The sequence below is a fragment of the Marmota flaviventris genome, chromosome 18, assembly GCF_047511675.1.
Source record: "Marmota flaviventris isolate mMarFla1 chromosome 18, mMarFla1.hap1, whole genome shotgun sequence".
NCBI lineage: Eukaryota > Metazoa > Chordata > Mammalia > Rodentia > Sciuridae > Marmota > Marmota flaviventris.
The window spans coordinates 29,645,226-29,666,573 of NC_092515.1; positions in this window are offsets into that span (position 1 = coordinate 29,645,226).

The following is a 21,348-nucleotide window of genomic DNA, read 5'->3' on the forward strand; positions in this document are numbered from 1 at the left end:
GGTACATATACACAATTGCATATTACTCAGCCATAAAGAAGAAAGAAAATAGGGCATTTATAGGTATATGGATGGAACTGGAATTTTTTTGCAGGGTGATAGATAGGGGTTCAATTTCATTCTACTACATAAACCAATCCCCCCAAACCAAAGGCCAAATGTTCTCTCTGATATGTGGATGCTAACACCCAATAAGCGGTATGGGAGGGAAGAATAGAAGAATAGAAGTTCCTGGGATTAGATAAAGGGAGAGGGATGGGAATAAGAAAGATGGTAGAATGAATTGGACCTCACTTTCCTATTGTCCATAAATGAATACATGACCAGTGTAACTCCACATCATGTACAACCACAAAAATGGGAAGTTATACTTTGTATAATATGTCAAAATACATTCTGCTGTTATATATAAGTAAAAAGAACAAATCAAAAGAAGTTCATCTTAAAAAAAAAAAAAGCCAGGTGGGCATGGTTGTGCACACATGTAATCTCAGTTACTCTAGAGGCTGAGGCAGGATTGCATGTCCAAGGTCAGTCTGAGAAAGTTAAGAAGACTGTCTCAAAAGAAAAAATAACGGGGGGTGGGGGTGGGCTAGGGATGTAACTCAGTGGCGAAGCAACCCTGGGTTCAATCCCTGGTACTACCCAAATGAAACAAAACAAAAACACGGGACCAAGGGGACTAGATAGTCTAGTTTTTCTGAGCAGCCAGAAATATGTGTGTGTGTGTGTGTGTGTGTGTGTGTGCATGTAAAAATATGTGTATATCAATCTACCTATATCTGTATCAATCAATCTATATCTACCTATCTATAAAAATTATTTTTGGGATCCTGTGTTGTTGAGGCTGAGGACTGACTTGGGTTCTGAGAGACTCCCTGTCTTGGACTGCAGTGGGATCAGTCTCATTAGGTTGAATCTGCAGCCTATGTTGGTGTTAATCCTGGTGTCACAGAGTGTTAAAAGGGCTGGAAAATCTGCTCAAACCTCCTGCTGTGAGCCAGCAGAATTTTGGAACAGGAGAAGAATGGCAGCAGAGATGCAGACACTGAACTTTGGGCCTGAATGATCTGTTTGGACCCTGAATATGGAATTCTCATGGAATTTTGAGGGCCATCACATTGTAGTGTGACTTTTCCCCAAAAGTTGGTGATTAAAGATCCTCTCTTCAGTGGCATGAATAATGATAGTTACTTTTCCCATTCACACCTCGAACAACCCTTTTGGTAATGTCAGAGGCAGTGTCTAAAGTAGGTAATTGGAGTAGTGCTTTAACATCCTTGATTGTTCAGGTGCTGGTGGGTTGATAAGTAATGCGGACATCCCGTAGGAGCTCCTTATTTGAGGACTTGCCCTGGTATACACATTTCTTTTTATATGTGATTCCTAGATTTTCTCAACCTTTATAGATAGCATTTGGAGACTGAGGAGAAATCACTATTCCAAGTTCTGAGAACTGATGGAACTCCTCCTATACTTGGAGAGTTTATTTTGAAAATGTTGACTTAATACTGTACCTGTTTTCAGTTATTAGTTTATATTTTAAAACTAATTTTCTTATTACTAGATCATGTTTCTAGAAAAATTAGAAATTATAAATAATCCAGAAGAAGGTATAATCACCATAATTTTACTATACATGGTAACCACTGTAAATATCTTGTTGTATTTTTCCAAGTGGTTTTATGTATCTTATTTGTATATGTGTACATTTATTTTTAGAAAAATGGGATCATGCTGTGCATTAAATTTTGTAACCCTTTAAAAAATCAGTAATTCCAAAGCATCTTTTTTTTATCAATAAATATTTTTTACTCTATTAAAAATTGTTTTTGATACTGGGGATTAAATTCAGGGGTACTTTATTACTGAGTACCTACTCATTTCTTTCTTAAAAAAAATTATTTTGATACAGGATCTTGCTAAGTTGCTGAGGGTCTCATTAAATTGTGAGGCTGGCCTTGAACTTGTTATCCTCCTGCCTCAGCCTCCTGAGTTACTGGGATTACCGGGGAGAAATTCAGATTTTTAGGTAAACTTTTCCAATTTAAAAATTTATTTTCAGTATTTTATTTTTGGCTGCACTGTGAATTGAACATAGGGCCTAATGTGCGCTGGGTAAAGTGTTCAACCACTGAGCCCCACCCCTAACCCATACTTAAAAATTTTAAGCACTGCTACCTGAACACATCTGTAGGTTGGACATGGTTCTGACAGTTGTTTGTGTGGGGTGATGAAGCAGGTGGACTTCATCCTGTGGTCAGCTGCCAAATGAAATTCTTTTTTAGTCCACTTCCTGTTGCTATAACCGACTGTGCACACTGGGTAATTTATAGAGAATAGAGATTTATTTAGCTCACCATCCTGGAGGCTGGAAAGTCCCAGGGCATTGTGCCAATATCTGGGGAAGGCCCTCTTGTTGCATCATAACATGGCAGAGGGCATTGTGTGGTGAGACAGAGCAAGTGTGTCAGCTCAGGTCTCCCAGTTTCCTTATGAAGCCACTCATGCCATTATGGGGACCCTGCCCTCATGAAGTCATTTAATTCTAATTACTTTCCAAAGGCCCTGCCTCCAACTGTCATTAACATGTAAATTTGAGGACTAAGTTTCCAAAACATGAGCTTTGGGTGGGGCAGACACATTTAAACCATGACAAATACCTCAAATATTAGTGATTGCAAGCTGAAGGGAAGAAAGACAGGTAATTGGTTCTTTAAGACTGGTCTCCTTGTCTCAGGGTCTGGTTCTAAGCTTCTTGGGCTCAGAAATTCTATTTTTCTTTTCCAAAAGCAGAGATGAGAAGACTCAGTGGGAATGGCTTACACTGTATCAGTCAAGATGGTCTAGCTTCTGCTACAGTAACAAGTAATCCCCAAATCTCAGTGGCTTCACACAATGAAAGTGTGTTTCTCACTTCTGCAGTTTAGTAGAGGGGCTCTGATCCTCATTGTCTCTCAGCGATCCAGGCTGATGAAGTCCACATGCTTCATCTAGTTCCATCTCAATAATTACAGAGGAAGGAAAAGGGTCACAGCAAATCACTCACTGTTTCTTATAGTTTTCTACTGGAGGAGACTTTTGTTTCTTCCACTCACTTTTCATTGGCCAAAACAAGTCACATGGCTTCATGTAACTTTAGGAGTGAAGGAATAGAATCTTACTAGATTTTTAAAAGGAAAAGAAAACTGGAATGCTGCCATCCGTTTTTTTTTTTTTTTATTATTTTATTTTTTATACCAGGTATTGAAGTCAGGGGCGCTGGACCACAGCCACATCCCTAGCCCTGTTTTGTATTTTGTTTAGAGACGGGGTCTCACTGAGTTGCTTAGCGCCTCGGTTTTGCATGAGGCTGGCTTTGAACTCACAATCTTCCTACCTCACCCTCCAGAGCTGCTGGGATTACAAGCACACACCACCATACCCAGCCATTCATTCTTATAGGATGGACAGAACACAAGAAATATAATTTATGGAGCTAGCTGGACTTCCATGTGCATTCATTTCTCCTAGTCTGTTAAACGTTTGCAGGAGGGACAATCAGGTGGGTCATCATAGTGGTTGAAAGCATCAGACTAGGTCATTCTGATGAACCAGCTCTGTTAAGGTGGCTCCAGGTACTTATGGACCTTGGTAAGTCACACTCCCCATTCGCCCCGTGCAGGACAGTGCCTCAGACACAGATAAGTGTGTTTCTGCCTCATTTGCTGTAGAAGCTCTATACACAGTCCCCTTGAACAGGACAATATGGTCCATGGTTCATGTCTTCCTAGTTCATTTGTAACCAGACAACTTGTTTTGACTGGATTTGAGGTGTTAGTGGTGCTGGGTACTGAACCCAGGGGTGCTCTACCACTGAGCCACACCCCAGCCCTTTTATATATGTATCTTTCACATTTTTGATTCAGGATCTCACATGAGCTTTGGGTTGGGGCGGACTGTGTTGCTCATTCTGGTCACAGACCAGCGATCCTTCCGCCTCAACCTCCTGAGTTGCTGGGATTACAGGTGAGGGTCACCACGCCTGGCTACATTATTATTTATTATAGTTGCCACGCTATACAGTGGTTCTCCAGAAATTATTCCTCCTGTCTAATGCCCTTCAACAAATAGCTCCCCATTCTTACCCCTTCTCCTGCTCAGTCCCTGGCAACCAGTGTACTCTCTGCTTTTGTTAGTGCAATTTATGTATCTATATATCTATGTCTGTCTGTCTATCTATCTATCTATCTATCTATCTATCTATCTATCTATCTATCATCTCTTTATGAGTCAGAGTTTTTCTGTTGCCTCAGCTGGCCTTGAACTCCTGGACTCATGTTATCTTACTGCCTCAGCCTCCTGAGTAGGTGGAACTATAGGCTCGTCACTGTACCTGGCTAATAGTTAAAACTCCCCTGGATTCCACATATAAGTGAGATCATGTGGTATCTATCTCTCTGTACCGGGCTTATTTTACTTTAACACCATGTCCTTTGGGTTCATCCACATTGTCACAAATGGCAAGCTATCTTTTTTGAAGGATGAATAGTCTTCCACTGTGTACATCCACAACATTTTCTTTATCCATTCATCAGTTGATGGACACTTGGGTTTATTTCATATCTTGACTATTGTGATAGTGTTGCAATAAACATGAGAGTGTGGATATCTTTTTTGGGGGATGGGTACAGGGATTGAACCCAGAGGTGCCCAACCACTGAGTCACATCCCCAGCCCTGTTTTATATTTTATTTAGAGACAGGGTCTCACTGAGTTGCTTAAGGCCTCACTAAGTTGCTGAGGCTGGCTTTAAACTTCTGTTCATCCTGCTTCAGCCTCCCGAGCTGCTGGGATTACAGGTGTAGGCCACTATGCCCAGCAGAGTATGGATTTTTTTTTGACATACTGATTTTATTTGTTTTTGAATATATGCCCCTGAGTGGAATTGCTGGATCATATGATTCTCTTTTTAATTTTTTGAGGAATCTCCATGCTGTTTTCCATAGTGATTGTACTAATTTCCATTCTCACCAAGAGTGTGCAAGGGTTTCTTTTGTTCCACATCCTTGCCAACACTTGTTATCTTATCCCTCCTCTACATTTCTCTCTGATGCTGGGGATCCAAACTAGGCCTCAAGCATGCTGGGAAAATCCTCTACTACCATATTATACCCAACCCTTTTTTCTTTTTTGTAAAACAACCTAATTATGAAGTGATATTTTCATAGCGTGTGTGTGTATGCACGCACACACATGTCTGAGCTACTTCTCTGCCCCCCCCCCACTTTTTTTCTAGAGACAGGGTCTTGCTAAGTTGTTGAGGCTGGCCTGGAACTTCCTATCCTCCTGCCTCAGCCTGTTGTATAGCTGGGATTACAGGTGAGCACCACTGTACTGGCTCATATTGTTTTTATTTTATTTTATTTTTTAGAAGTTTTTAATTTGTTCTAATTAGTATACATGACAATACAGTGCATTCTGACACATTGCACACAAATGGAGCACAACCATAGAGGTTTTAATTTGCATTTCCCTGATGATGAGTGGTCTTGAGTACCTTTTCATATACCTCTTGGCCCTTTGTTATGCCTTCTTTTGAGAAATGTCTGTTCAGGTTCTCTGCTCATTTAAAAAAACAATTGGATTATTTGAGTTTTCTTGCTATTTTATTTGAGTTCCTTTTATATTTCAGATATTAGCCACTTTCAAATATATGACTTGCAAATATTTTCCCTGAATCATGAGATGGCTCTTTGCTGGGTGGGAGATTTTGGTTGATGAGTTCTTATTTGTCTGTTTTTGTATTCTTTGCGTGTTTTGGGAGCAATATAAAAAAAAACTTGGCCGAAACCAAAGTCAGCTTTTTGCCTATGTTTTCTTCTAATATTAAAAAACTTTTTTAGTTGTAGATGAACATAATACCTCTAATTAATTAATTAATTAATTAATTTTTGTGTGGTGCTGAGGCTGGAACCCAGGACCTCATAGGTGCTAGGCAAGTGCTCTACCACTGAGCCACACCCCCAGTCCTCTTCTAGTATTTTTACGTTTTGGTTCTTACTTTCAAATTATTAATCTTTTTTTTTTTTTTTTGGTGGTGCTGGGGTTTGATTGAACGCAGGGCCTTACGTGTGCTAGGCCAGCACTCTGCCACTGAGTTATAGCCCCAGCCCCATTAATACGTTTTGAGTTGACTTCTGTGTATGGTCTAATTCATTCTTCTGCAGTGGATGTCCAGTTGTTCCCAACACTATTGAAGAGATCATATGTCCCTCTTTGAACCTTTGTTATCAGTTGACCACAAATGTGTGAATTTATTTTTAAACTCTCTATTCTATTCCATTGGTCTGTAGGTCTGTTTCTGTGACAGCACCATGCTTTTTATTGACTGCTGTCACTTTGTAGTAGGTTTTGAAATCAGGTTCTGTGATGTCTCCAGCTTTGTTCTTCTTGCTTGACTTTGTTTTGGCTACTGGGGAGGGTCTTAGAATTTTTCTCTCCATTTTAAGGGATAGTGTATAGCACTAACATTATTCTGGGTAACTTGAGAATACAACTATGGGAGAAGATGAGAGTAGAAGGTAGAGCTGGTGGGAGAGGAGAGACCAGCAGGTGACTTTCAGCTCTATGTAATCTTATCAAACTGAACATCCTTTTGGCTTCCTTATTTCAGAAGTGTCCTGCTTAAGTCATCAGGCCTGCAATTAAACAGCAACAGCAACAACTTCACTGGGGTATAATACATATGTAATAAAATAGACCCACTTTTTTTGTGTGTATACAGATCTGTAAGTATATCCAGGAATGGGTGGCACATGCCTGTAATACCAGTGACTTGGGAGGCTGAGGCAGTAGTATCATGCATTCAAAGCCAGCTTCAGTAACTTAGTGAGGGCCCTGTCTCAAAATAAAAAGTAAAAAGGGCTGGGGATGTGGCTCAGTGGTTAAGCATCCCTGAGTTCAATCCCTGGTACCAAAACAGAAAACAAAAACAGAAAAAGTCCCCCACAACCTCACATTTGTGAGTATTGACAAACGTGTGTGCTTGGGTGTCTAGTACTACCACTTTGCATATGCAGAATGCTTCTATCACTCCAAAAGGTGTATTCATGCTCCATGATCTGCTTTGTGCCACTGAACATTAGATTTTCCATTTCTAGTCCTCTTTAAATAGACTCAAACAGTAAGTAGTCTTACTCTTGTGTCTAGCTTCTTTCTCTGAGCATGAAATTTTGATATTCATTCAGGTCATATGTAATAACTTTAATGCTGACTAGTTTTGATTGTTTATTAATTTATCTGTTGGTAGATATGTATTTTTTTGTTCTTTTTTGCTCATACAAGTAAAGCTGCCATAACATCCCCTGTTCAAGATTTTTGTATGAATATATACTTTTATTTCTATTAAATATATACCTAAGAATAGAATTGCTTAGTTCCATGAAAATGAACAACTTTTTTTTTTTTGGCACTGAGAATAGAACCCAGAGTTGCTGTACTACTGAATTACATCTCCAGCCCTTGTTATTTTTATTTTTATTTTTTTATTGCAAGTCAGGATCTCACTAAGTTGCCATTGCTGACTTTGAACTTATAGTCCTGACTCAGCCTTCCAAGTCTTGGGGACTATTGGTGTGTGCCACTGTGCTGGGATGATAATGAATAATTTTTTTTTAAAGAAAATGTCAAATTTTTTTCAAAGTGATTTTACCAGTGTACATATCTCTTAGCAATGTATGAGGGTTCCAGTTGCTCTCTGGATATTTTTCGATATTGTCAGTCTTTTTTTTTTTTTTTTAATATCGGTTGTTTTACTGGGTGCTTTGTGGAGGAGGCTCCTCACTTGATTTTAATTTGCATTTTCCTGATGATGAATGATGTCAAGCACCTTTTCATGTACTTAATGGCCATTATACAAATCTTTTGTGAAGTGTCTATTCACAAGTTTTGCTAATTTTTATTGGTGTATATTAATTTATACAGAACAGTGGGTGTCAGGTTGGCATATTGATATGTGCGTATAATGTAGTTCGATAAATTTCATCCCCAATACCTCTCCTTACCCTCCACAGTTTATTTTCTCATCTTCTTCATTTATACTAATAATCTCCCTTCTACATTCATGATATTGATGTTCCTTTTTTTTTTTTTTTCCATTTCCCACACATGAGAGACAACATATGTTACTTGTTTTTCTGAGTCTGGCTTATTTCACTTAGCAGAATGTTCTCCAAGTCCATTCGTTTTCCTGAAAATGACACAATTTCATTTTTTAAAAATAATTGAATAGGGCTGAGGATGTGGCTCAAGCGGTAGCGCGCTCGCCTGGCATGCGTGTGGCCCGGGTTCGATTCTCAGCACCACATACAAACAAAGATGTTGTGTCCACTGAAAAAATAAATATTAAAAAAAATAAATAAAAATAATTGAATAATACTGCCTATATATATATATATATATATATATATATATATATATATATATATCCACCTCATATTTTCTTTATCCTTTCATCTGTCAATGGACATCTAGGCTGATTCTATAACTTTGGCTGTTGTGAATTGTGCAGCTGTAAACATGGGTATGCATACATCTCTAAAGTATGCTGACTTTAATTCTTTGGGATAAATATCAAGGAGTGGTATCACTGAGTCAAATGGTAGTTCAAGTTTTAGCTTTCTTTTAGGTACCTTCAATACTGATTTCCACAGTGGCTTTACTATTTTACATTCCCATCAACAGTACATAAAGGCTCTTTTCTCTTGCCTTCTCACCAGCATTTATTGTTTTTCATATTCTTGGTGACTGCCATTCTGACTGGGGTGAGATGCAATCTCAAAGTAGTTTTGATTGGCATTTCCCTGATGGATAAAGAGGATGAACACCTTTTCTCATATTATCTTTGGCCATTTGAATTTTACATATAGGTTTATCTCTTTTGAGAAGTTTCTGCTTTAGTTCATTTGTCCACTTATTGAATGGGTTATCTGTTTTTTGTTGTTCAGTTTTCTGAGTTTTTATATATTCTGGATATAAATTCTCTGTTGGAAGAGTAGCTAGTAAAGATTTTCTGCCATTCTGCATGCTCTCTCTTTGCTCTTTAAATTGTTTTCTTTGCTGTGCAGAAGCTTTTTAATTTGATGCTATCCCATTTATTGATTCTTGCTATTATTTCCCGGTTTTGTTAATTTTTACTGGATATTATCTCCTTAATATCAAGTTTCTTAATATAATATCAATAATTTTTAATATATCTGGACACAAGTACCTTTTCACATGTATTATGAATCTTTTTTTCTCCAATTCTGTGTCTTGTTCTTTCATTTTCTTAATACAGTTAGAATAGCAGGAATATTTTTTTATTTTTTGCAGTATTGGAGATTGAACCTAGGACTTCACACATGATGGGCAAGCACTCTACTCCTGAGCTACATCCCTGGCCCTTTTTAAACATTTTATTTTGGGACAAGTTCTCACTACGTTGCCTGGCTGGCCTTGAACTTGTGATCCTCCTGCCTCAGCCTCCCAAGTAGCTGGAATTACAGAATCGCATTATCACATCTAGAAAGGAGTTTGTAATTTTGAAGAAGTTGAATTTATCAATTTTTATTTTATGGTTTATGTTTTTGTGTTCAACTTTCTTTTTAATTTTTTATTGTGGGTTGTTCAAAACATTACAAATTTCTTGACATATCATATTCCACACTTTGATTCAAGTGGGTTATGAACTCCCACCTTCACCCCATACACAGATTGCAGAATCACATCAGTTACACATCCATTGATTTACATATTGCCATACTAGTGTCTGTTGTGCTCCGCTGCCTTTCCCATCCTCCCCCCTCCCCCCTCCCCACCTATCCCCTCCCCTCCCCTCCTCTCTCTCTACCCCCTCCACTGTATAACCCTGAGAGTCTCCTTCCATTACCATGCAATTTCCCTTCTCTCTCCCTTTCCCTCCCACCTCTCATCCCTGTTAAATGTTAATCTTCTTCTCCTGCTCTTCGTCCCTACTCTGATCTTAGTTACTCTCCTTATATCAAAGAAGACATTTGGCATTTGTTTTTTAGGGATTGGCTAGCTTCACTTAGCATAATCTGCTCTAATGCCATCCATTTCCCTGTAAATTCTATGATTTTGTCATTTTTTAATGCAGAGTAATACTCCATTGTGTATAAATGCCACATTTTTTTTATCCATTCGTCTATTGAAGGGCATCTAGGTTGGTTCCACAGTCTTGCTATTGTGAACTGTGCTGCTATGAACATCGATGTAGCAGTGTCCCTGTAGCATGCTCTTTTTAGGTCTTTAGGGAATAGACCAAGAAAGGGAATAGCTGGGTCAAATGGTGGCTCCATTCCCAGCTTTCCAAGAAATCTCCATACTGCTTTCCAAATTGGCTGCACCAATCTGCAGTCCCACCAGCAATGTACAAGTGTACCCTTTTCCCCACATCCTCGCCAGCACTTGTTGTTGTTTGACTTCATAATGGCTGCCAATCTTACTGGAGTGAGATGGTATCTTAGGGTGGTTTTGATTTGCATTTCTCTGACAGCTAGAGATGGTGAGCATTTTTTCATGTACTTGTTGATTGACTGTATGTCCTCCTCTGAGAAGTGTCTGTTCAGGTCCTTGGCCCATTTGTTGATTGGGTTGTTTGTTCTCTTATTGTCTAATTTTTTTGAGTTCTTTGTATACTCTGGATATTAGGGCTCTATCTGAAGTGTGAGGAGTAAAGATTTGTTCCCAGGGTGTAGGCTCCCTATTTACCTCTCTTATTGTTTCTTTTGATGAGAAAAAACTTTTTAGTTTGAGTAAGTCCCATTTGTTGATTCTAGTTATTAACTTTTGTGCTATGGGTGTCCTATTGAGGAATTTGGAGCCCGACCCCACCGACTGTAGATCGTAGCCAACTTTTTCTTCTATCAGACGGCGCGTCTCTGATTTGATATCAAGCTCCTTGATCCATTTTGAATTCACTTTTGTGCATGGTGAGAGAAAGGGATTCAGTTTCATTTTGTTGCATATGGATTTCCAGTTTTCCCAGCACCATTTGTTGAAGATGCTATCCTTCCTCCATTGCATGCTTTTAGCCCCTTTATCAAATATAAGATAGTTGTAGTTTTGTGGATTGGTTTCTGTGTCCTCTATTCTGTACCATTGGTCCACCCGCCTGTTTTGGTACCAGTACCATGCTGTTTTTGTTACTATTGCTCTGTAGTATAGTTTGAAGTCTGGTATCGCTATACCGCCTGATTCACACTTCCTGCTTAGCATTGTTTTTGCTATTCTGGGTCTTTTATTTTTCCATATGAATTTCATGATTGCTTTCTCTATTTCTACAAGAAATGCCATTGGGATTTTGATTGGCATTGCATTAAACCTATAGAGAACTTTTGGTAATATCGCCATTTTGATGATGTTAGTTCTGCCTATCCATGAACAGGGTATATTTTTCCATCTTCTAAGATCTTCTTCTATTTCTCTCTTTAGGGTTCTGTAGTTTTCATTGTATAAGTCTTTCACCTCTTTTGTTAGGTTGATTCCCAAGTATTTTATTTTTTTTGAAGATATTTTGAATGGAGTGGTTGTCCTCATTTCCATTTCAGAGGATTTGTCGCTGATATACAGGAATGCCTTTGATTTATGCGTGTTGATTTTATATCCTGCCACTTTGCTGAATTCATTTATTAGCTCTAATAGTTTCTTTGTAGAGCCTTTTGGGTCTGCTAGGTATAGAATCATATCATCTGCAAATAGTGATAATTTAAGTTCTTCTTTTCCTATTTTTATGCCTTTAATTTCTTTCGTCTGTCTAATTGCTCTGGCCAGTGTTTCGAGAACTATGTTGAACAGAAGTGGAGAGAGAGGGCATCCCTGTCTTGTTCCAGATTTTAGAGGGAATGCCTTCAGTTTTTCTCCATTCAGAATGATGCTAGCCTGAGGCTTAGCATAGATTGCTTTTACAATATTGAGGTATGTTCCTGTTATCCCTAGTTTTTCTAGAGTTTTGAACATAAAGGGATGCTGTACTTTGTCGAATGCTTTTTCTGCATCTATCGAGATGATCATATGGTTCTTATTTTTAAGTCTATTGATGTGGTGAATAACATTTATTGATTTCCGTATATTGAACCAGCCTTGCATCCCAGGGATGAATCCTACTTGATCATGGTGTACAATTTTTTTGATATGTTTTTGTATCCGATTCGCCAGAATTTTATTGAGGATTTTTGCATCTAGGTTCATTAGAGATATTGGTCTGTAGTTTTCTTTCTTTGAAGTGTCTTTGTCTGGTTTAGGTATCAGGGTGATGTTGGCCTCATAGAATGAATTTGGAAGTTCTCCCTCCTTTTCTATTTCCTGAAGTAGCTTGAAAAGTATTGGTATTAGTTCCTCTTTAAAGGTTTTGTAAAACTCTGCTGTATACCCATCCGGTCCTGGGCTTTTCTTAGTTGGTAGTCTTTTGATGGTTTCTTCTATTTCCTCAATTGATATTGGTCTGTTTAGGTTGTCTATATCTTCCTGACTCAATCTGGGCAGATCATATGACTTAAGAAATTTATCTATGCCTTCACTATCTTCTAATTTATTGGAGTATAAGGATTCAAAATAGTTTTTGATTATCTTCTGTATTTCTGAAGTGTCTGTTGTGATATTGCCTTTTTCATCCCATATGCTAGTAATTTGAGTTCTCTCTCTTCTTCTCTTCGCTAGCATCGCTAAGGGTCTGTCGATTTTGTTTATTTTTTCAAAGAACCAACTTTTAGCTTTATCAATTTTTTCAATTGTTTCTTTTGTTTCGATTTCATTAATTTCAGCTCTGATTTTAATTATTTCTTGCCTTGTACTTCTTTTGCTGTTGTTTTGCTCTTCTTTTTCAAGGATTTTGAGATGAAGTATGAGATCATTTATTTGTTGGTTTTTTCTTTTTTTAAGGAATGAACTCCAAGCAATGAATTTTCCTCTTAGAACTGCTTTCAATGTGTCACATAGATTCCGATATGTTGTGTCTGTGTTTTCATTAATCTCTAAGAATTTTTAAATTTCCTCCTTGATGTCTTCTATAACCCATTGATCATTCAGTAACCTATTGTTCATTCTCCAAGTGATGTATGCTTTTTCCTTCCTTCTTTTATCGTTGATTTTCAGTTTCATTCCATTATGATCAGATAAGATGCATGGTATTATCTCTACTCCTTTATATTGTCTAAGAGTTGCCCTGTGACATAATATATGATCTATTTTTGAGAAGGATCCATGTGCTGCTGAGAAAAAAGTGTAACTGCTTGATGTTGGGTGGTATACTCTATATATGTCAATTAGGTCTAGGTTGATAATAGTGTTATTGAGTTCTATAGTTTCCTTATTCAACTTTTGTTTGGAAGATCTGTCCAGTGGTGAGAGAGGTGTGTTGAAGTCTCCCATGATTATGGTATGGTGGTCTATTAGACTCTTGAACTTGAGAAGAGTTTGTTTGACGAACATAGCTGCACCATTGTTTGGGGCATAAATATTTATGATTGTTATGTCTTGTTGGTGTATGGTTCCCTTAAGCAGTATGTAGTGTCCCTCTTTATCCCTTTTGATTAACTTTGGCTTGAAATCTATTTTATTCGATATGAGTATGGACACTCCTGCTTGTTTCCGCAGTCCATATGAGTGATATGATTTTTCCCAACCTTTCACCTTCAGCCTATGTATGTCTTTTCCTATCAAATGCGTCTCCTGTAGGCAGCATATTGTTGGGTCTTGTTTTGTGATCCATTCTACTAGCCTGTGTCTCTTAATTGGTGAGTTTAAGCCATTAACATTTAGGGTTATTATTGAGATATGGGTTGTTCTTCCAGCCATATTTGTTTATTTCTGTTACTAAACATGGTTTGTTTTCCTCTTTGATTATCCCCCCCCCCTTTACTGTCCTACCTCCCACTGTTGGTTTTCATTGTTATTTTCCATTTCCTCTTCCTGTAATGCTTTGACGAGGATGTTTTGAAGAGATGGTTTTCTAGCTGCGAATTCTTTAAACTTTTGTTTATCGTGGAAGGTTTTAATTTTATCTTCCATCCTGAAGCTTAATTTCGCTGGATACACAATTCTTGGTTGGAACCCATTTTCTTTCAGTGTTTGAAATATGTTATTCCAGGATCTTCTAGCTTTCAGAGTCTGTGTTGAAAGATCAGCTGTTATCCTGATTGGCTTACCCCTAAATGTAATCTGCTTCCTTTCTCTTGTAGCTTTTAAAATTCTCTCCTTATTCTGTATGTTGGGCATCTTCATTATAATGTGTCTAGGTGTGGATCTCTTATGATTTTGCACATTCGGCGTCCTGTAGGCTTCTAGGATTTGGGATTCTGTCTCATTCTTCAAGTCTGGGAAGTTTTCTCGTATTATTTCATTGAATAGACTGCTCATTCCTTTGGTTTGGAGCTCTGTACCTTCCTGTATCCCAATGACTCTTAAGTTTGGTCTCTTAATGTTATCCCATATTTCTTGGATGTTCTGCTCATGGTTTCTTAACAGTCTTGCTGAGCTGTCTGTGTTCTTTTCCAGTTGAAATACTTTGTCTTCATTGTCTGATGTTCTATCTTCTAAGTGTTCTACTCTGCTGGTAGTATTCTCCATTGAGTTTTTAAGTTGGTTTATTGCTTCCTGCATTTCTAGGATTTCTGTTTGTTTGTTTTTTATAACCTCTATCTCCCTGTATAGTTGATCCTTTGCTTCCTGGATTTGTTTGCGTAATTCATTGTCGAAGTGATATTTCATTGTCTGATTTTGCTGTTTAATGTCTTCCTTGATACTCCAGATCATCTGAAGCATGTATATCCTGAATTCTTTATCTGACATTCCATCTGCTGCAGCTGTTACCTCTTCTAAAGTTGCGTTGACCTGCATTGCTTGTGGTCCTTTCTTTCCTTGTCTTTTCATACTGCTTGTGTATCTTTCCTGCAGGCGCGGGCGGCGGCTCTGCTCTCTCCTTATTCCAATTGGGGTGTCGTGGCTACCACGCCGGCAGGTCACTGGGCCTGTTCTGGGTGCTGGCGGCGGCTCTGTTCTGCCCCTACTCCAATTGGGGTGACGAGTGTACCATGCCGGCAGGCCACCGGGCCTGATCCACCGGTTGGTTGCAGGTTTGCCTACCCTACAGGCGCGGGCAGCGGCTCTACTCTGCCCCTACTCCAAATGGGGTGACGTGTCTGTCGTACCGGCAGGCCACTGGGCCTGTCCCGCTGGTCGGTCGCAGATCTGCCCACCTTTCGGGCACGGGTGGAGGCTCTGCTCTGCCCCTACTCCAATTGGGGTGTCGTGACTACCCCACCTGCAGGACGCTGGGCCTGTTCCTGGCACGGGCGGCGACTCTGCTCTGCCACTACTCCAATTAGGGTGGTGTGTGTACCATGCCGACAGGCTCCTGGGCCTGATCCGCCGGTGTGTTGCAGGTCTGCCTACCTTGGAGGCGCGGGCGGCGGATCTGCCCTGCCCCTCCTACCACGCCTGCGGACCCCTGGGCCTGATCTGCAGGTTGGTCACAGGTCTGCTCACCCTGCGGGCACGGGTGTTGGTTCCGCTCCGCCCCCACTCCAATTGGGGTCACATGACCACCACACCGGCAGGGCCTGATCCGGGCGTGGGAGAAGGATCTGCTCTGCCCCTACTCCAGTTGGGGTGACGTGTGTACCACACTGGCAGGCCACTGGGCTTGACCCGCCAGGCTGTCACAGGTCTGTTTACCTTGCAAGCGTGAACAGCGGCTCTGCCCTGTCCCTCCTACCATGCCCATGTACCACTGGGTCGCGGGTCTGCCCACCTTGCGGGTGCGGGTGGCGGCTCCGCTCCGCCCCCTCTCCAATTGGGGTCACGCCTGTTCAACTTTCTTGTTCACTCCAAAATCTCTTATATTTTCTTTGAAAACTTGTATAAGTGCTGACTTTTACATATAGATTTATCATTCATTTTGGCATTTTTTTTGTGTGTGTGTGCGTGCTGGGGATTGAACTCACGGCCTGGAGGATCCTATGCCTGAGTTCAATTTCAGGTTAATTTTTTTTGAACAGGATGAGGCAAAGATCAAGATTCATTCCCATTCCCCCACTCCCTGTTCATATAATATGATATGCAGTTGTGCCATATTGAAATGACTATCCTTTGTCCATTGAACTACCTTGGTACCTTTGCCAGAAGTCAGTTGACCTTATATGTGTGAGAGCATATTTGTGGACTTTCTATTCTTTTTCATTAATCTATATGTCTTCCCTTAGGCCATTATGACCTTCCCTTGATTACCATAGCTCTGCAGTTAAGTCTTGGATTTGAGTACCGAAAGCTTCCAAATTTATCTATTTATTTATTTATTTATTTAGGGTCTGGGGGATTGAACTCAGGAGAACTCCACTACCCTGCCACATCCTAGGTTTAGTAGGAACATACTTCAATAATGTAAAAGCTACCTATGTTAAACCCAAGGCCAAAATCATTCTAAATGGGAAAAGTGGAAAGCATTCCCTCTAAAAACTGGAACAAGTCAAGGATGCCCTCTTTCACCACTTCTATTCAACATATTCCTTGAAACCCTAACCAGAGCAATTAGGCAAATGAAAAAAATTAAATGAATCCGAATAGGAAAAGAAGAACTCAAATTATCCCTATTTGCCAAGAACAAGATTCTGTATTTAGAAGACTGAAAAATCTGTACCAGAAAACTTTTAGAATGCATAAATCAATTCATCAAAGTAGCAGGATATAAAATTAACACCCATAAATGAGTTGTGTTCCTATACATCAATGATGTATCAGCTGAAAGATAAATTAGGAAAACTATTCCATTTACAATGGACTCAAAACAAACAAACAAACAAACAAAAAATTTGGAATCAATAGAAGTGAAAGACCTCTGCAATGAAAATTACAGAACACTAAAGAAAAAAATTGGAGAAGACCTTAGAAGTCACAAAGTCCCATGTTCTTGGATAGGCAGAATTGATATAATCAAAATGGCCATATTACCCAAACTGCTATACAGATTCAATGCAAAACCTGTTAAAACTCCAATGGCATTCTTCACAGAAAGGAAAAAGCAGTAATCAAATTCATTTGGAAAAATAAGAAACCCAGAATAGCCAAAGCACTTCTCAGTGAGAAAAGTGAAGCAGGAGGCATCACAATACCAGAACTTAAATCATACTACAGAGCTATAGTAACAAAGATGGCATGGTATTGGCACAAAACCAGACATGGAGATCAATGGTACAGAATAGAATACACAGAGACAACCCACAAAACTATAGTCATTTCATACTAGGCATAGCTGCCATGAACCTACATTGGAGAAATATAGCTTCTTCAACACATGGTGCTAGGAAAACTGGAAATCCATATATATGAAATCAAACCCCTCTCTCTTACCCTACACAAAATTTAACTCAGAATGGATCAAGGACCTAGGCATTAGATCAGAGACCCTATACCTAGTAGAAGAAAATGTAGGCCCCACTCTTCATCATGTTGGCTTAGGAGCTGACTTTCTGAAGTGCAAGAAGTAAAATCAAGAATCAATCAATGGGATGGAATCAAACCCAAAAGTTTCTTCACATCCACTCAGATGGAGCATTAATCTCTAGGATATATAAAGAACTAAAAAAACAACACCAAAAAAAAAAAAAACAAATAACCCAATCAATAAATGGGCAGAGGAACTGAACAGGCCCTTCACAGAAGAAGAAATACAAATGGTTGACAAATATATTAAAAAATGTTCAACGCGTCTAGCAATTACAGAAATGCAAATTAAAACTACACTTATTTTCTATCTCAGTCCAGTCAGAATGGCAATTATCAAGAATACAAGTAACAATAAATGTTGGTGAGGATATAGGGGAAAAAGGTACACTCATACATTTTTAGTAGGACTGCAAATTGGTGCTGCCAGTCTGGAAAGCAGTATGGAGATTTCCTCAGAAAACTTGGAATGGAACCACCATTTGACCCAGCTATCCCACTCCTTGGTATATACCCAAAGAACTTAAAATCAGCATACTAGAGTGATACAGCCACATAAATGTTTATAGCAGCTCAATTCACAATAGCTAAACCATGGAACCAACCTAGATGCCCTTCAACAGATGAATTGATAAAGAGAATTTGTGTATATACACAATGAAATATTACTCAGCCATGAAGAAAAATGAATTTATGGGATTTGCTGGTAAATGGATGGAACTGGAGACTACCATGCTGAGTGAAATAAGTTAATCCCCCCCAAACCAAAGGCTAAATGTTCTCTCTGATATGTGGAGACTAACACACAATAAAGGGAGTGGGAAGGAAGAATAGAAGTTCATTGTATTAGACAAAGGGGAATGAAGAGAAGGGAGGGGGAAGAGAATAGGAAAGACAGTAGAATGAGTCAGACATAATTTTCCTGTGTTCATATGTGAATGCACCACCAGTGAAACTCCATTGTACTACCACAAGAATGGGATCCTAAATTATAATCCCTATATGTATAATAGGTCAAAATATACTCTATTATGATATCTAAAAAGAACAGTTTAAAAAAAGGAAAAATAAAAGAAAAATAGCTAGTAAAAAATTTTTCCCATTCTGTAGATTCTCTCAACATTTAACTGTTTCCTTTGCTGTGCAGAAGCTTTTTAATTTGATGTCATACCATTTATTCGTTCTTGTTATTATCTTCCGAGCTTAAGGAGTTTTATTGAGGAAGTTGTTTTCTGTGCCTGTATGTTGGAAGGTTGACCTTATGTTTTCTTATAGGAGATGCAAAGTCTCTGGCCTAATTTCTAGGTCTTTGTTTTATTTTGAGTTGGCTTTTGTGCAGGGTGAGAGATAAGAATCTATTCTCATCCTTCTGCATATGGATAACCAGTTTTCCCAGCACCTTTTGTGGAAAAGACTGTCTTTTCTGAAACATGTTTTTGGTGACTTTGTTCAGGATCAGATGACTGTATCTCTGTGGGTTTGTTTTAGTATCTTTAGTATTGTCTCCCAGTATCTATTTTTATGCCAGTAGTATGCAGTTTTTGTTACTACAGCTCTAGTATAATTCGAAGTCAGTATTGTAATACCATTAGCATTACTTATTATTATTATTATTTTTTGGCTCAGAATTCCTTTAGCTATTCAGGATCTTTTAGTCTTTCAAATGAATGTTAAGTCTTTCCTTTTTCCCCCTAGTTTCTGTGAAGAATGTCATTAGCATTTTGATAGGCATTGCATTGACTCTGTATATTGCTCATGGTCATATGGCCATTTTATTTATATATATATCCCCAGTTCTTTTTTATTTTTTATTTTGAGACAGGGTCTCACTAAGTTGCCACAGCTGGGCTTGAACTTACAATTCTCCTACTTCAGCTTCCCGAGTCACTGGGGATACAAGTTTGTCCTACTATGTCCCCTTCATTTTAACTGTGTTGATTTTGCCTATCCATGAACATGGGAAGTTTTTCGATCTTCTAGTGTCTTCTTCAGTTTCTTTCTTCAGTGGTCTATAGTTTTCATTACAGGGGGTCTTTCACCTCCTTATTTATATTTTTCCTAGGCAACTTATTTTATTTTTTGGAAGCTATTTTGAATAAGATTTTTTCCCTGTTTTTTTTTCCTCAGATAATTCATCATTGGTGTAAAGGAAAGGTATTGACTTTGTGTCATGACATCAATATTGTTAAGAGAAAATTGGTCTGTAATTTTCTTGTCATTTCTTTGTCTGACTTTGGTATTGAAATGACGTTGGTCTTATAGGATGGGTCAGGAACTCCTTGACTCCTTAAGGTTAAGAGTTCCCTCTTTAAGGGAAGAGTTTAAGAAGGACTGGTTGTTAGTTCTCCTTTAATTGGTAGAATTCAGCAGTGAAGCCATCTTTTCCAGAGATTTTCTTTGTTTTAAGATTAAATATTACCAGTCCAATCTTCTTACTAGTTATAGTTTTGTTCAGATTTTCTTTGTTCATGATTTAGTCTCATTAGGTTGTGTTTCTAGGAATTTTTTTTTTCATTTAGTGTCCATTTTATTGGTGTGCAATTCAATTGTATTTTATCAATTTCTTAAAACCCTTTTTATTTCTGTAGGACTGATAGTAATGTCTCCACTTTTTGTGGGTGATTTTAATAATTAGAATATTTTTTCTTTTTTTCCCTCAATCTAAAGATTGTCAATTTTTTTTGATCTTTTTGAAGAACCAAATTTTGGTTTCATTGATTTTCTTTATTGTTTTTCTTTCCTTTTTTTATTGGTTCTTCTTAGTTATAGATGACAGCAGAATCTATTTTAATATAATTATACAAGCATGGACTATATCTTATTCTAGTAGGGTCCCATTCTTTTTTTTTTTTTTTTTTTTTTTTTTGTGGTGCTGAGGATTGAACCCAAGGCCTCCTGCAAATACTCTACCACTGAGCCACATTCCCAGCCCTAGAGTCCCATTCTTATGGATATGTAGTATATATACACAATAGAGTATTACTCAGCCATAAAGAAGAATGACTTTATGGCCTTTGCCATCAAATGGATGGATCTGGAGACTATCATGCTAAGTGAAATAAGCCAGTTCCCAAAAACCAAAGGTTGAATGTTTTCTCTGATAGGTGGAAGGTAACTCACAATATGGGGAGAGATTGAGGGGAATAATAGAAGTGCAGTAGATTTATTGTTTTTCTGTTCAATATTTTTATTTATCTGTTATTATCTTTATTGTCTCTTCCTGGTTTTGCATTGTTCTTTTCCTAGTTATTAATGAATGAGTTCAGTTGCTGATATGAATTTGTTTTTAGTGCTGCAGATTGAACCTAGTGCCTCATGAACGCTGGGCAAACAACCCTCTATCACTGATCTACATCCTCAGCCCTTGTTATTTTATTTTGAGACAGAGTCTCACTAAGTTGTCCAGGCTGGCCCCAAATTTGCGTTCACACTGCCTCAGTCTCCTGAGTAGCTGGGGTTACAGATTTCTCTCTGTTCTTTTAAATTCTTCTTCTATTCTTTTCTTCAGGGATTCAACCGGGAGTTCTTTACCACTGAGCTACAACCCCAGCCTTTTTTGTTTTTTTATTTTGAGGCAGGGTCTTGCTATGTTGCTGAGTCTCTTGGTAATTTGCGGAGGTTGACCTTGGACTGGCAATTCCTCCTGCCTCAGCCTCCTGAGTTCCTGGGATTTCAGTCATGCGCCACTGTACCCAGGCTGGCTTCTTTTTCTACATCGCACTTACAGCTATAAATTTCCTCTTTTTGCTTTTGCTACATCTCAAAAGTATTGGTAAGTTGTGTTTTCATTTTCTTTTGTATTGAGGTTATCTCCTCCTCCCGTCTTTTGGTGTCAAGATTTTTCTGATTTCCCCGCGGTTTCCTCATTTT